Here is a 14,557-nt window from a genome sequence, read left to right on the forward strand (position 1 = left end):
GATTGGAATAAGAAAAACCAAAAAATAGCTCATTTTATTGCCAAATAAATTTAAAAAATGAAAAAAATAAGGGGAAAAATAGAAATACGTCTTGGAAAAATAAGAAAAATATGATGAATGTTTGTGGATGTATGGTAGTGGCAAAGCAATCAGTTTGCCCTATCACTTTGTCAAATTTTGTGATTTATCGCTTTTTATACATCAAAACATGACAAAATGAACCTTTACACCTATGCAACGAAAGCAATACCTAGACGTAGGGGGTTCGGATGTTTGAATGGTGTGATTTGCGTGCTGATTGTTGCTGATTTTCTGATGCACATCATGTCATAGAGTCTGTGTTATGTTAATTAAGAGGATAGTAGCACGAGTGTTATCTTGGTGCTATCCTTTTATCGCTGCAACAGGTTAGTAAATGCATTTTGAAAAGCCTGATTGTGCACAAGCACATTGCTGATTTTAAAATGATATTTGAGCACTTTAGAATCATACATATTTGCATGTGCATGATGATCATGGTATCGGAATAAAAAACTTGGATGCATAGCACCTGTTTTCAATGACAAAGACTCACGTTTGAGTGTGGAAAGGCATCCTAAGCTGTAGGATAGACATTAGTTCTTGTGGGATTATTTGGTAAGGAAACATGGTATATCTCCTAGATTCGAAATGAAGAGTGGAGTTTGTTCATTTGTTTTATATGGTGAGCAGCGCATCAAGGGGCTAATCCCTATGATGTAGGAGAGCTGCAGTGGGGCCGTGGTGTTTCTACCGAGAGGTTGCCTCCCATGTATGTGATTATCGTGGTATTTATTACCAATGTATATGGATTCTCCCTCTGAGGAGTTTATAGAAAGGGAAACGTTGGACTACAAAACTATAAAACTATAAACGCATAGATTAGGCTTTAGGGCAATTTATCCTTTAGCAGTAGATAGACGCTCCTGGTCCACGAGGCCATGAGGGTGTGTTTGTCTGTTATGAGTATGAGGTCCGCCTAGTGCCATAGCCAGTGCCAGCCCATTTCAGGTCCCATCAGTGGTGCGTCTACCGGGAGCTGCCAACAAGTGGTGGTTCTTGAATCTAGGGTTTTTAGGGACCCAAAGTTGGTTTATGTCCTCTTACAAGGACCATCAAGCCGAAATACAAAAAGCAGAACGTGCTGAGAGGGCTAGACAGCAGTTGGAGATTGTAAGTCGCTATTCTCCTCAAAGGAGTAGCCCGATACGCATAAGAGGTAGTGGTCTTAGTAACCCAACTCCTACACATAGTCCTTTAGGTGCAGGAGGAAGCGCAAGTTCTTCCTCTCTTCCACCAAGTCAACCCACTTCAAGTGGGGGTGTGATTCCATCAGTCCAAACTCCTATTGTCAATCCGATTGTCGTCATGGCACAACCCATTGCAATTCCTGCAGGGACGTTGTCGTCACAGTAAGAGTTGAAGGTCTACCACCGGGGCTTTTAGTGCAGAAGAAGAGTTTAGGATTCAAGATTCGGAAAGGGAAAATGGATTGAGGTTTAATAAGATCCGGGATTTAGAAATGATTTAGGTACGGAAGAAGAGTTTAAGCATTCTCACTATGTACTTAGCACACATGAACAGAAGGAATAAGACTAACTCGATTACATCAAATGCCTCAGGATACATACATCATATCATAAAGGATATTTTCAAATTCTCAATTCATTTATGAATGTCAAATGCAAGCTCTAATGGCATTTATTTCATGTACTTAGATGAATTTCAACCCTTTGGAACAAGTATATTGTTGAAAGATTCAAATGCATCCAAGATTTGGGCCAAAGATACATGAAATGAAGTGAAAAAGTATAATTTTAGCTTCAGCCCTGTTTTAAAATAGAAAATTCCAGCCCATAATCAAGTTCAAAATGAGTGCATAAACTCAAGAAGAAGCACTTTTGATCATCTATGAACAATGTCCTGAAGAAAAGAGGTCATTTCCCTCCATTACAACCATAAAAAAACCATGTTTGCTCATAAAAATGGATCATAACAGTGGGCTGCCCTGTTTATGACTGGTTATTATAGCCCATAATAGTCCATAATTCTTCAATATCCTCACCCTTTGCTTGCCCCAAAGTCACTCAAGTACTTGGGTACAAGTCGGGCTTCATTGGACCAAGAATAAGGTAAACAAGATGAGAGAAGTCGTACATAAGAGCAGGCTGAATACTCTTCTCTCAGATTTTCCTCTTTTATAGACTGTTTCAGCATGCATTTTTGTCATACCAAAGAGGCAGAGAAGTGGAGCTCTCACCATGTTTACATCTTCAGTAGTTGGGCATGTTAATCTTCAGTTTGCATGCTCCATTTCATGCACCATAGCTCCAGCTCTCTCCAGTTTGCCTCAGACAGTGCAGCCCGCATTTTGCGCCGAAAAATGCGGGCTACTCTATGCTCAGTCCCTGGTCACTTTTTGACCAGCCTAGGTCACTTGCTGGTAACTTAAGTCAGTTACTTCTGGTCCCATGTGGAGCTAGTGGACTTTTGACAGTTTTTGGCATCATTCTTGGGTTCTGACCATATTTTTGTACCTGAATTAATGTGATTTATCCTGCAGACTGTCAATTACTTCCAGATGTCCAAGTTGTAGGTTCCCATAGACTTATTTTTCATAAATGTACATGGTATAACTAAAAATTATATGCTAAATATAAAAGAACTTGTATAACTAAGATGGTTATTGGATAACAATGCCTAAATTTTGTATGCAAATATCTCATATAACTTCCAGTGAAACTCTTCTGCATTCATAAGAATCCCATGATTTATATCATGAACAGTAAACTCTTTGACATTCACCCCCTCCTAACCTGCACATCCTCCGGCATGTGCCATTTCATAAGATTACAGGTCAAGGAGGGTCTTCTTCTTCATCTTCATTCTCTAAGTCTTTTTCTTCCTGCATGTCTTCAAGTAGAGGGCTTATATCTAAGTCATCAAGTTCATAAGTTGAAGATTCTCTTCGTTTGAAGAGTTTGATTCGTTTCCCAGCTATTGGAGTCTTTATCATGGTCCCATCCATTTCAACCAAAGAGTAAGTAGCATTATGATGTACTACATTTACAACATATGGTCCAAACCATCGCTTGGCTAACTTCCTATGAGCACTATGTTGATTGTCCAGGCTGCTATCATAAACAAGAACCCAGTCATTCTCTTGAATAGCTCTTGGACAGAGTCGATGGTGCTTGTCAAACCTCTTCTTATTCTTTAATCTTGCTGTTTTTAGCCTTTCAATGGCTATTTTAACATCTTCTGGCCTTCTTTCAAGTTGCCTTATGCGTAAAGATAGCAATTCTTCCCTGTTCATGCCTTCATCCCAAGGCAAGATACTCCATGTGACAATGGATTCCTCAATAGGCATAATAGGTGGCTGTCCATACATGAGTTTAGCTGGCATATATCCTATCACTGCACTATGGGTTGTTCTATCAGCCCATAATGCGAATGGTAGCATTTTAGGCCATTCCCTCAACTTTCATTTGCATGATTTTGCTAAAGCTTTAAGAATTGGTTGATGACCTCTTTCACTCTTACCATTGCCTTCAAGATTGTAGGCTGAAGTAAGAGATAGCTTAATTCCCAATTGAGCAAAGAAACGGCGAGCCTCATCGGCATCCAATTCTCCTCTATCAGCAGTTACTTTAGCAATACATCCATACCTGCAAAATACTTCTTCAAGTAAAAATCTACAAACAGCATGAGTGGATTTTGTTGTCAAGGCCTTTCCTTCCACTTGATTTGTGAGATCTTCTCTAGCAAGTACTAGATATCTCATGTTCCAAATTCCTGTAGGCATGGTTACTAAATCAATAACCCATCTATAGTGAATGGATAAAGGATAGGTAGGCTAAAGCCCATCTCTATGCTTTATCATAGAATACATTTGACAAATATGACAAGACTCAACAAAATGCTCAATGTCTTTATACATGTTTTGCCACCAAAATTTCTCTTTTATTTTAGCAAAAGTACCCCATATGCTTCTATGACCAGCCAATAGGCTTTCATGGAATTCTTGCATGACCTGTCTTTGTGTCTTTTTGTCACCTAAGACACGAACAGGCACCCTTCCTTTCTTTTTTGCATGCCTCCAAAGGTAGCCATCTTTAAGAAAAAAACCATAGGCTTTTCTCTTAATTCTCTTAAACTCTTCATTAGTCTATTCTTCCTTCTTTGTCATAGTGCTCAAAAATTGGCTAATTTTTAGCCAATCATCTGCATAATATTCTTCTTTAAAGTGTGAACAAACCATAACAAAACATGGAATATGCTGTTTACTAGCTGTCCAGTGTCCTTCTTTGGTCGATTCATCCTTCCTTGCTGATGTAAAAGTTATTTTAACAGCTGAACCTGTTGTTCTTGCTGTAATTTTGTTGAACTTGCATTAACAGCATCATTTATAAACTCTGATTCTTCTTCATCCATCATTTCTTCTTCATCCATATATCTGGCACGTGAAAGCATGTCAGCAACTGGATTATCCCTACCTGCAATATGTTTCAAATCAGGATTTAAGGATTTAATATAGCATATCCATCTTAGAATGGCTATGTCAAGAGTGGAACAGTTGGCTATCATGCCCAAGAGTGGAAGGCAATCTGTCTCAACTATAACATGTGCGCCCATGAAGTACTCCCTGTCACATTTTAATGCAGTTACTACTCCCCAAAGCTCTCTTTTAATTTGAGCATACCTTCTTTGTCGTTCATTAAGAACCTTCGCTCCAAAGCGGATTACATATCTGTTGCCTTCAAGGTCGTCTTGACCAACTGCCCATCCTATTCCAATAGGATTTGTATCCATTGTGAGTATAATGGGCTGTCCATTAGAGTAGTTGGCCCTCTTTAAAGTGGGAGCTGAAGTCAGCATTTTCTTGAGTTTCCGAATAGCCTGAGTGTGTTCTTTTGTCCATAGAAACTTTTGGCCCTTTCTTAGAAGCTGATAAAGATTTTCAGCGACATGGGCAAAATGTGGTATCCAAATAAGGTAGAAGACACATGCACCAAGAAATCTTCTCACTTCCGAAACATTTGTACATTCTTCTTGCATTTTGCTGATTGCATTTATTTTAGATGGAGAAGGCTTTCGGCCATATGGACCACACATATGACCGACCACAAGGACTTTTTCAACTCCAAAAACAGATTTAGCTCCTGAAAGAGTAAGATGAACTTCTTCTAATTTAGACAGGATTTGAGCACAATCATTAATATGATCAAAAACAAACTTTCGACATCCAAGTTCATTGAGTTCTTCATTTTTCTCATGAACTTCACATCCTTTGATTGGAACATCATCAAGAAAAGGAAGAGTCAATTGAGGAATATAATCTCTCAATACTTTATGCATAGCATTCATCATGTGAGCTACTGAATTCGTAGCCCCTTGAGGTAGAGTACACATGCGGACTAGGCCAAGAGGCGTCTTCATTGTGGTAATGTCACGGCTTTCCAAAGCAAGCTGAAATTGGTCATAGCCTGAATATAAGTCTCCCATGGAATAGATTTCCCTTCTTGCAAATGCTTCGGCGAACTCATCTACAATTGGTCCTGATCCAACATTTCTTATAGTGACTTTATTGACGGGTTGCAAATCTTGAATGAATTGTAAAGATCCATTCTTCTTAGGTACGGTAAACCATCGGTTGGAATATGGAGCTCAAGATGGCTCCAATATTCGCATTTTTATCTTTTCATTTAAAAGCTCCAATAATTTAGACAAATGAGCCCTTGGAACCGGAATTGGTTTAAGATTCCAAGGCACATGTGGGACTGTAAAAATTACCATTGGTGCCACAACGCTTGGATCCACACAGCCAATTTCATGTGGCTGAAATGAAAAAGCTTTACCATGGTTCTTTAACATCTGCATGAAGATTTGCTTTTCAGCTGGCAAGAGAAAAGAGTTGTCACCAATTTTCAGCTTTTGTAGACTTTCTGCTGTAAATTGATGACCAATATCTTTAGGATCACGAAGGCTTAGTTGTTTGGAAGCCCTTTCTGCCAATCCTTCGCTTTCAGGTGGTAGAGGAGTAGCTACCGGCTTGACCTTCTTATCAACTGTTTTATACTTTGTTTCTACTCTTGCTTCATCCTTGTTTGGCTGTCCAAAAGCTTCATAATCTGCAAATTCTTGAATTATATCATACATATCCAATGTGCATACATGTATGGACTGATTTTCAACTTGATTTTCCGCATGAATGGCTGTATAAATTTCAGCCATTGTATCATTATAATTCAGCCCATAAAATAGTCCTGAAATTTCTTCATCTTTAGGTAAAACATCAATTTGCTTCAGCTCTTGCTCCATATGACTCAAATACTTTCTTTCAGCCCTGTTCATGGCTGAAAACTGTTTATAACAGCCCACTCCATTGGCTGAAAAAACCTGCAAATCAGCTTTTGGCCTTGCCTCCTTCATATGTGGAGGCAATTTTTTGTGACATGATGCACTACCATAGCCTCCACTTATAGCAGCGCTACCTGAAAACCCTTAAATTCTCGGGCATTAGGAGGAATAGGATGATCTCTCAATCGATCCCTATTCCGATGGTGATTAACACAGACAGTTAGGAATTGAACAGCTTTATCATTATCTTTGCTTCTTATCCGAGCATATGATGAACCATCATCAAGAGCCTTTGTCTCTAAACGAGACTCGGAAATAAATGGTTGTCCAAGAATGATTGGATAACTGTAGGAATCTTGAACAAAGAAATGAAATTCATCTTTTACATTACCAATAGTAACTTGTACATAAGGACATGCTGCATAAAGATCGCCAGAAGAGTTATTGGCTGCCTTCATCCGCCACCCTGGGTCCACATCAATGGGCCATCCATCATTCTCATAGAGACTTCTTGACATAACATTAATTTCTGAACCATAGTCTATAAGGGCAATGCATGGAGTTTCTTTCTCACCAATTTTAACAATAGTTTCAGTAGTCGCCCTTGCCCAATGGGTATGGGAATAGTGACCACTTGGAATAGTGTGAGTTTCACTTTCTTCTTGCATGTTGTGAAGAAGAGTCTCTTTCTTATGCATGGGCTGCACTTTAGATTGAGAAGTTTTCACCATTATGGCTCCTTCAGCTTCTGCTTCATAAATGTCTTCTTCTTTGGCTTCTATGGCTACAATCAATTCTTTGATTGCCTCCAGTCGAATCCCTTGGGTTTTCAGCTTCTCTTCATCCTGTAAATACACATGAAGTACTTGCAAAAAAGCATATACAGATTCTTTAGTTTCCTCACCAACATATTGTCTTTTTCGTTTAATTACATCAATTATTACATCATGAAATCCTCGTTTTGCAATACCGAGAATTTCACCTAATGTAAATTCAATTCTGCTTCCAAGAATCCTTTCTTCTAGGAACCGTTTAAGATCCGTTGCGGTCTCTATGTCAAACTGCAACTTGTAACTGGGATGTTTGCTTTTTCTTTTTCCTTCTGTTTTCTTTGCTTGAGGGGCTTCTCCCATGTCAAATTCTGGTGGTGGCGGATTTTCAGCAGCCTTCTGTTGGTCTGGTTTGCTTCTTGTTATGTGTTTAGTCGGTCCTGAAGAGGAAAGACCGGCAACATCTTCTTCTCTTTTCTTCTATCATGGCTTCTTCATTATTAATTTCAGCTAACCGGGCAAAAGCTGAAAATGAATCCACAGGCTCGGACCATTCGGTTCTTCCTCGAATACATTGGCTGGCAGTTAAATCATCCTTAGTTGCCTTGCCTTGCTCCATGCGTTCCAAGGCCTGCGTCCACACTTTAGATTTTGCATTAGTTTTACATATCTTAACAGTTTCATTAGTTGGCTCAATTTGCAACCCATAAGTTGCAGCATCAACAGCTGCATAGGCCGTTTTTGTTACCAAATCCTCCAATCTTTTCTTCATGCCACCGTTGCTGAAGTTTGGCTCAAGAGGAAGCCCGGTTTCGGTTGCATGAATTTTTCCATCCTTCCAAAAGACTAATTTTTGTGCTTCAGCTTCACGGAATGCACCACACTCCCTCTTGTCATGCTGAAGGCTATCACACCAAATGCAACGTCTTTTGAAGCCTTCTCGTGGAGGTCTTTGGGCGGTTGACTGACCCCTTTCTTCTACTTTAACATCAAGCCTTTCTACTTTAGAATTAATTTCTATTAAATTAAGATGGAGATCCCGCATGCTTTTAATTAACTCGTCCATGACATCCTTCTTTGGAGAAGGAATAGCAGAATTTCTTGATTGCTCGGCCATAGAGACAGGAGGTCAAGAAACTGGAATAGGCTCCTTCATAGATTCAGTTGTTACAAGGGTTGATCCCCATCTTAGGCACAATCGCTCTCTTCGAGCAATCATATTAACTGCTTCAGTGACATCACTCCAAGCAGTCTTCAATCCCAACTCAGAGTTAGGGTCTTCAAGTCGGTCAGTCAATTTCTCCTGAAGAGAAGAATCTGCAGCTTTTAAAAATAATTCAATCTTTTGACTTTCCATACCTTGTTGGTCATCGGGATCTAGTTGGGCAATTTTGCTTTCAAACTCTTGATGAAGAGCAGTAGCAGTTAGACCCTTATTGGGCCTTTCGACCCATTCGGTGAAGATTTTCTTTGTTATAAGGCCAGAATCTTCAAGGAAAAATTCTTCTCAAAGAGCCTTCTTGAACACAGTCCATCCTGCATCTTTTTGGGAAAGACCATGAATTCGATCCTGGAGACCATGCACAGCCAGGCGGGCAAAGTAACGGCTCCAACCATGTTGAGGAACTCTAAAGAAGACCATCTTGTCAGTGTAGAGGCGGATAAAAGAGGACACATTTTTCCCATTAAATTGCTTGAGCTCATGCCCAACTGCTTCTAAGGCCTTAATGGCAGCAGCATCAATCCTTTGAAAGATTCAAATACATCCAAGATTTGGGCCAAAGATACATGAAATGAAGTGAAAAAGTATAATTTTAGCTTCAGCCCTGTTTTAAAATAGAAAATTCCAGCCCATAATCAAGTTCAAAATGAGTGCATAAACTCAAGAAGAAGCACTTTTGATCATCTATGAACAATGTCCTGAAGAAAAGAGGTCATTTCCCTCCATTACAACCATAAAAAACCCATGTTTGCTCATAAAAATGGATCATAACAGTGGGCTGCCCTGTTTATGACTAGTTATTACAGCCCATAATAGTCCATAAGTCTTCAATATCCTCACCCTTTGCTTGCCCCAAAGTCACTCAAGTACTTGGGTACAAGTCGGGCTTCATTGGACCAAGAATAAGGTAAACAAGATGAGAGAAGTCGTGCATAAGAGCAGGTTGAATACTCTTCTCTCAGATTTCCCTCTTTTATAGACTATTTCAGCATGCATTTTCGTCAGACCAAAGAGGCAGTGAAGTGGAGCTCTCACCATGTTTATATCTTCAATAGTTGGGCCTGTTAATCTTCAGTTTGCATGCTCCATTTCATGCACCATAGCTCCAGCTCTCTCCAGTTTGCCTCAGACAGTGCAGCCCGCATTTTGCACCGAAAAACGCTGGCTGCTCTGTGCTCAGTCCCTGGTCACTTTTTGACCAGCCTAGGTCACTTGCTCGTCACTTAAGTCAGTTACTTCTGGTCCCATGTGGACCTAGTGGACTTTTGACAATTTTTGGCATCATTCTTGGGTTCTGACCATATTTTTGTACCTGAATTAATGTGATTTATCCTGGAGACTGTCAATTACTTCCAGATGTCCAAGTTGTAGGTGTTAGATATGATCAATGCCCCACCCTCATTAGGTGCTACCAATGATCCATGGTGCTCAAAGTTGTAAGGCCCCCATTATGAGGAGAAGCCAAATGTGAGCCCGGACATTGGTTGAGTCCTGACTTGTATATTAGATGATGTCTATGTGATCGGATGGCAAAAAGGTGACTGTTGTGGGTCTAATCTTTGGGTTAGATGGAGTGGTTAAGCTGGTAGCAACTCGAGGCACATTGCATTGAGTTGCGTGGTAAGGGAGTTAAAAGGGGCCCCTATTGTGGGGCCCGATGGTAAAGGGAATATTCCCTGGAATATTCCCTGGCCGACTAGTGGAGGCTCATATGGTAGGTCGGTCAATAGGCCAACCTAACGACCTTCGCGGGCTATAAAAGCTAAACCCCTTCGCAGCCATCTCACACTCATCTTTCACCCAGTCAGAGTTGTTGTTCCAGCTAGCCTTAAGCTCTTCATCTATCTTCTATCTAGATCGCCATCTAAGCTTCACACAGTGGAAGCGCACGGGTGGATAGAGCCATCTTTGTATCAGTTGTTTGGAGTTAAAGAATTTACTGATTCTCCTCTTATATGTTGTGTACTCTCTATCTCTTTCTCAGATTCTGTTCGCTGCGCCGTGTAATATTTTACATGGTATCAGAGCCCAGGGGGCTCTAGAGATCAGAGAGCGTGCAAGAGGCAAAGGCTTCAACAGCAAAGAGAAACTATGTCGACTCCGGGAAGCAGTTCTGGCGCATCAGGAAGCGGTGCAAGAGGTGGTGTTGCTGTACCGGCTATTCAAACACTGAGGATTCGTCCACCAACCTTCAGCGAAGGCAAGTTAGATGGTACAAACTACACCTTGTGGAAGTTCAAAATTACAACTATCCTTGATTCTTATGAGCTTCTGGAGACTGTGCTGGGGATTGACGCAGAACCACAGCCTACCCCCGACCCATCAAATCCTAGTGTGATGATTCCTCCGAATGCAGATCTTCTACGAGCTTAGAAACGAAGGAATGCAGATGCATTGTGTGCCTTAGTTACAAGCTTTTCTGACAGTGTTTTGACTCTGATTCAGCATACAACCAAAGCGTCAGATGCTTGGAATGTACTAAGGAGTCAGTATGAAACACAAAACCAAACAAGGATTCAAAACTTGGAGAATCAACTAGCAGCGGAGAAGTTTGCTGAAGGAGAGACAGTTGAAGCATTCATCACTCGGATTAAGAATCTGCGCGACCAGATGGCTGGCGCTGGGATACAGAAGACTAGTGAAGAGCTAGCTCGGAGGTGTCTTCGGATTTGTCCACAAAAGTTTGATGGACTAGTAACTGCCCTTAATACTCAGGTGAGACCTCAAGCTTTGACTTTTGAGGAGTTTTGTGCATTATTAATGGAGGAGGAGTTGAGGCTGAAAGCCCGAGAAGGAAGCAACAATGGAGATGCTGCATTCTCTGCCAATGTAAAAGGCAAAGGTATTTCCTCCACCAAAAATGATGGTGACAAAAAGAAGAAGGGTGGCAAGAAGAAGTTTCAAGGAGAGTGCTTCTACTGTAAGAAGAAAGGACATGCAATTGCAGATTGTCGTGTCAAGAAGGCAGATGAAAAGAATGGTACCCTTAAAAGTAAAGGGAAAGAGACAGCCAATACGGCTGAAGTAGAGTTGGAATTATTCATGGCGACCATTGAGGAAGTGTGCTCCTCGGCGCAAGAAGAATCTACCACTGACTCTTGGGTGTTGGATAGTGGGGCCTCCCGTCACATGACCAACAAGAAAGGTCTATACAGTTCTATGCAGCCTCTACAAGAATCCATCACTGTGACGGTTGGAAATGATGCTAAATGCCCTGCTGCGGGCACAGGTACTATTTCTTTTGTTGCTGCAAATGGTGAAGTCAAAAAGCTTTCAAATGTGTTGTATGTTCCCGAAATCAGGAGAAATCTCGTATCAATTGCTGCCATAACTAATCTTGGTCATGAAGTGAGGTTCAAGAAGACAGGTGCAGAAATTATTGATAGTGCTGGCACAATTGTTGGCAAAGGAGAAAGAAGGAACAACCTGTATGAGCTAAGTGCTCTTACAGCCACCGCTGGAGTGGGCACAAGTAAGCTTTGGCATGAAAGGTTTGGTCACATCGGATTTGCAGTATTGAAGGAGATGCAAAAGCAAGGTATGGTTGCTCACCTACCTACAATAACTGAATTGAAGGAACCATGTGAAGCTTGTATGATGGGCAAGCAACAAAGAAAGGCATTTCCACAAGAAAGCAAGAATAGAGCACAGGCTCCTCTAGAGTTGGTGCATGCTGACTTGTGTGGTAAGATGCCTACACAGGCCTTGGGGGGATCTTCTTATTTTATGTTGATTGTCGACGACTACAGTAGGAAGATGTGGGTGTACTTCCTTCGTGATAAGGCTCAAGCTTTTGGTAAGTTTAAAGAATGGCTAATACTTGTTGAGAATGAAACAGGGAAAAGTGTGAAGAAATTTAGAACAGATGGTGGTGGTGAGTTCAACTCAAAGGAGTTTGAAGGCTTTTGCAAGAGCAAAGGCATCAAGCGTCAATTGACGACGCCTCACACACCTCAGCAGAACGGTGTTGTGGAACGCAGGAATCGCACCATTGTGGAGATGGCAAGATGCATGCTAAAGGGCAAGGGATTGCCTAACCATTTTTGGGCTGAAGCTGTTAATACTGCAGTCTACATTCTAAATCGGAGCTATACAAAGGCTCTCAAGGGAAAAACACCTCATGAGGCTTACACTGGTAAGAAACCATCTGTTTCACATTTCAGAATTTTTGGATGTGAATGTTATGCACATGTTCCAGATGAGAAGAGAAACAAGTTACAACCAAAAAGCAAAAAATGTATCTTCTTGGGTTATAGTGATGAGCAGAAGGCTTACAAATTATATGACCAAGAGGCAAAGAAGATCATCGCGAGCCGTGATGTGGTGTTCAAGGAGGAGCCGCATACAGTGGAGGAGGAGAAGGCAAGTTCTTCCACTTTATCATCAAGCGAAGAAGTAGTCCACTATGAACCTGTCCCGAGAGCTATCCCTATCCTTAAGGAGGAGGAAGCATCATCTTCAGATGATGAGGAAAAAGTTCACCAACCTGACATCACCCCACCGGAAAAGCCATTGCCGCGCTGGGTGAAGCAGCTCTATGACCACAATAATCCTATGCCTACATCTGTTGAGGAGAAGGCAGACGGACCAAGGAGGTCTCAGAGAATAGAGGAGCAAAGGAGGGCTTCTGCTCACATAGTCAATATGGCCTTGATGGTTGAGATTATGAGAGAAGTAAAGGAGCCAACTGACTTAGAAGAAGCACTTGCAGATCCATCATGGAAGGCTGCTATGCAGGCAGAGTATGACAGCATAATGAAGAATGACACTTGGGAGCTAGTGGATCGACCAGCAAAGCGGAAGGTTATTGGCACCAAGTGGATCTGGAAGGTAAACTACAAGGCTGATGGTACCTTAGAAAAGTACAAAGCTAGACTGGTTGCCCAAGGATTTTCACAAGTTGAAGGGTTTGATTTTCAAGAGTCATTTGCCCCAACTGCCAGAATGACCACTATTCGCACGGTACTTGCAGTGGCTGCCCACAAGAAGTGGCCAGTGTACCAAATGGATGTTAAGTCAGCGTTCTTAAATGGTGACCTCAAGGAGGAGGTGTACGTGGCTCAGCCACCAGGGTTTGAGGCCCCCCATTCTGAGAACAAAGTGTGTAAACTGAAGAAGGCATTGTATGGGCTGAAACAAGCCCCCAGAGCATGGTACCAGCGGATAGATAGGTTCTTTTTAAACCTAAACTTCAAAAGATGTGCCTCAGATGCTAACTTGTATGTTTACAGGGATGGTAAAAAGTCTGTAGTGATTGTTCTATATGTGGAAGACCTTCTTATTACAGGTAACTATGAAGATATGATCAACCAAACTCAAAAGGCTTTGAGTTCTGAGTTTGAAATGACAGACTTGGGCTTGCTGCACTACTGTTTGGGGATTGAAGTCTGGCAAGAGCCAGGAAAGATCTTCATCTCTCAGAAGAAGTATGCATGGGAGATCTTGAAGGCATTTGGCATGACCGAGTGCAAGGAGATAGCTACACCTATGGAGGTGAATGTAAAGTTATCCATTGAGGATACATCAGCACTAGCAGACATTGGGAGGTATAGGAGGTTGGTCAGCATTCTGATCTACTTGTGTAACACCAGACCAGATATCAGTTTTGCTGTTGGTGTTTTGAGCAGGTTCTCAAACAAACCTCATGAGAGTCATTGGAAGGCTGGGATGCGGGTGCTCAGATACTTGAAGAAAACTCTTGACTATGGTATCACATACAGTTTCGGAACCTCTCTTGTGGGGAACTGTGACTCAGATTGGGCAGGAGACATTGATTCCAGGAAGTCAGTTTCTGGTTATTGTTTCTCTTTGGGTTCAGGAATTTTCTCTTGGATTAGTAAGAAGCAACCAACAGTGGCATTGTCTTCTACCGAAGCAGAGTACAAGGCAGCTTGTTTTGCTGCATGTGAGGCCGTATGGTTGAGAAGGATTCTATGGCATATGGGAGTGCAGGATGAAGAACCAACTGTGCTGAGATGTGACAATCAGATTTGCATTGCCATTGCCAAAAATCCAGTGTTTCATGCACGCACCAAACATATAGAGATCCAGTATCACTATCTGCGTGATTTGATGGAGGATGGGATAGTGGAATTGGTCTACTGTCCAACAGAGGAGAATGGAGCAGATATCTTCACCAAAGCACTTACGAAGGATCTGCTTCAAGTTCATCTTCAGAGACTCGGCA

This window comes from Lygodium microphyllum, chromosome 4 (assembly GCF_053477565.2).
Source record: "Lygodium microphyllum isolate KBCC chromosome 4, Lygodium_microphyllum_v1.1.10, whole genome shotgun sequence".
Lineage (NCBI taxonomy): Eukaryota > Viridiplantae > Streptophyta > Polypodiopsida > Schizaeales > Lygodiaceae > Lygodium > Lygodium microphyllum.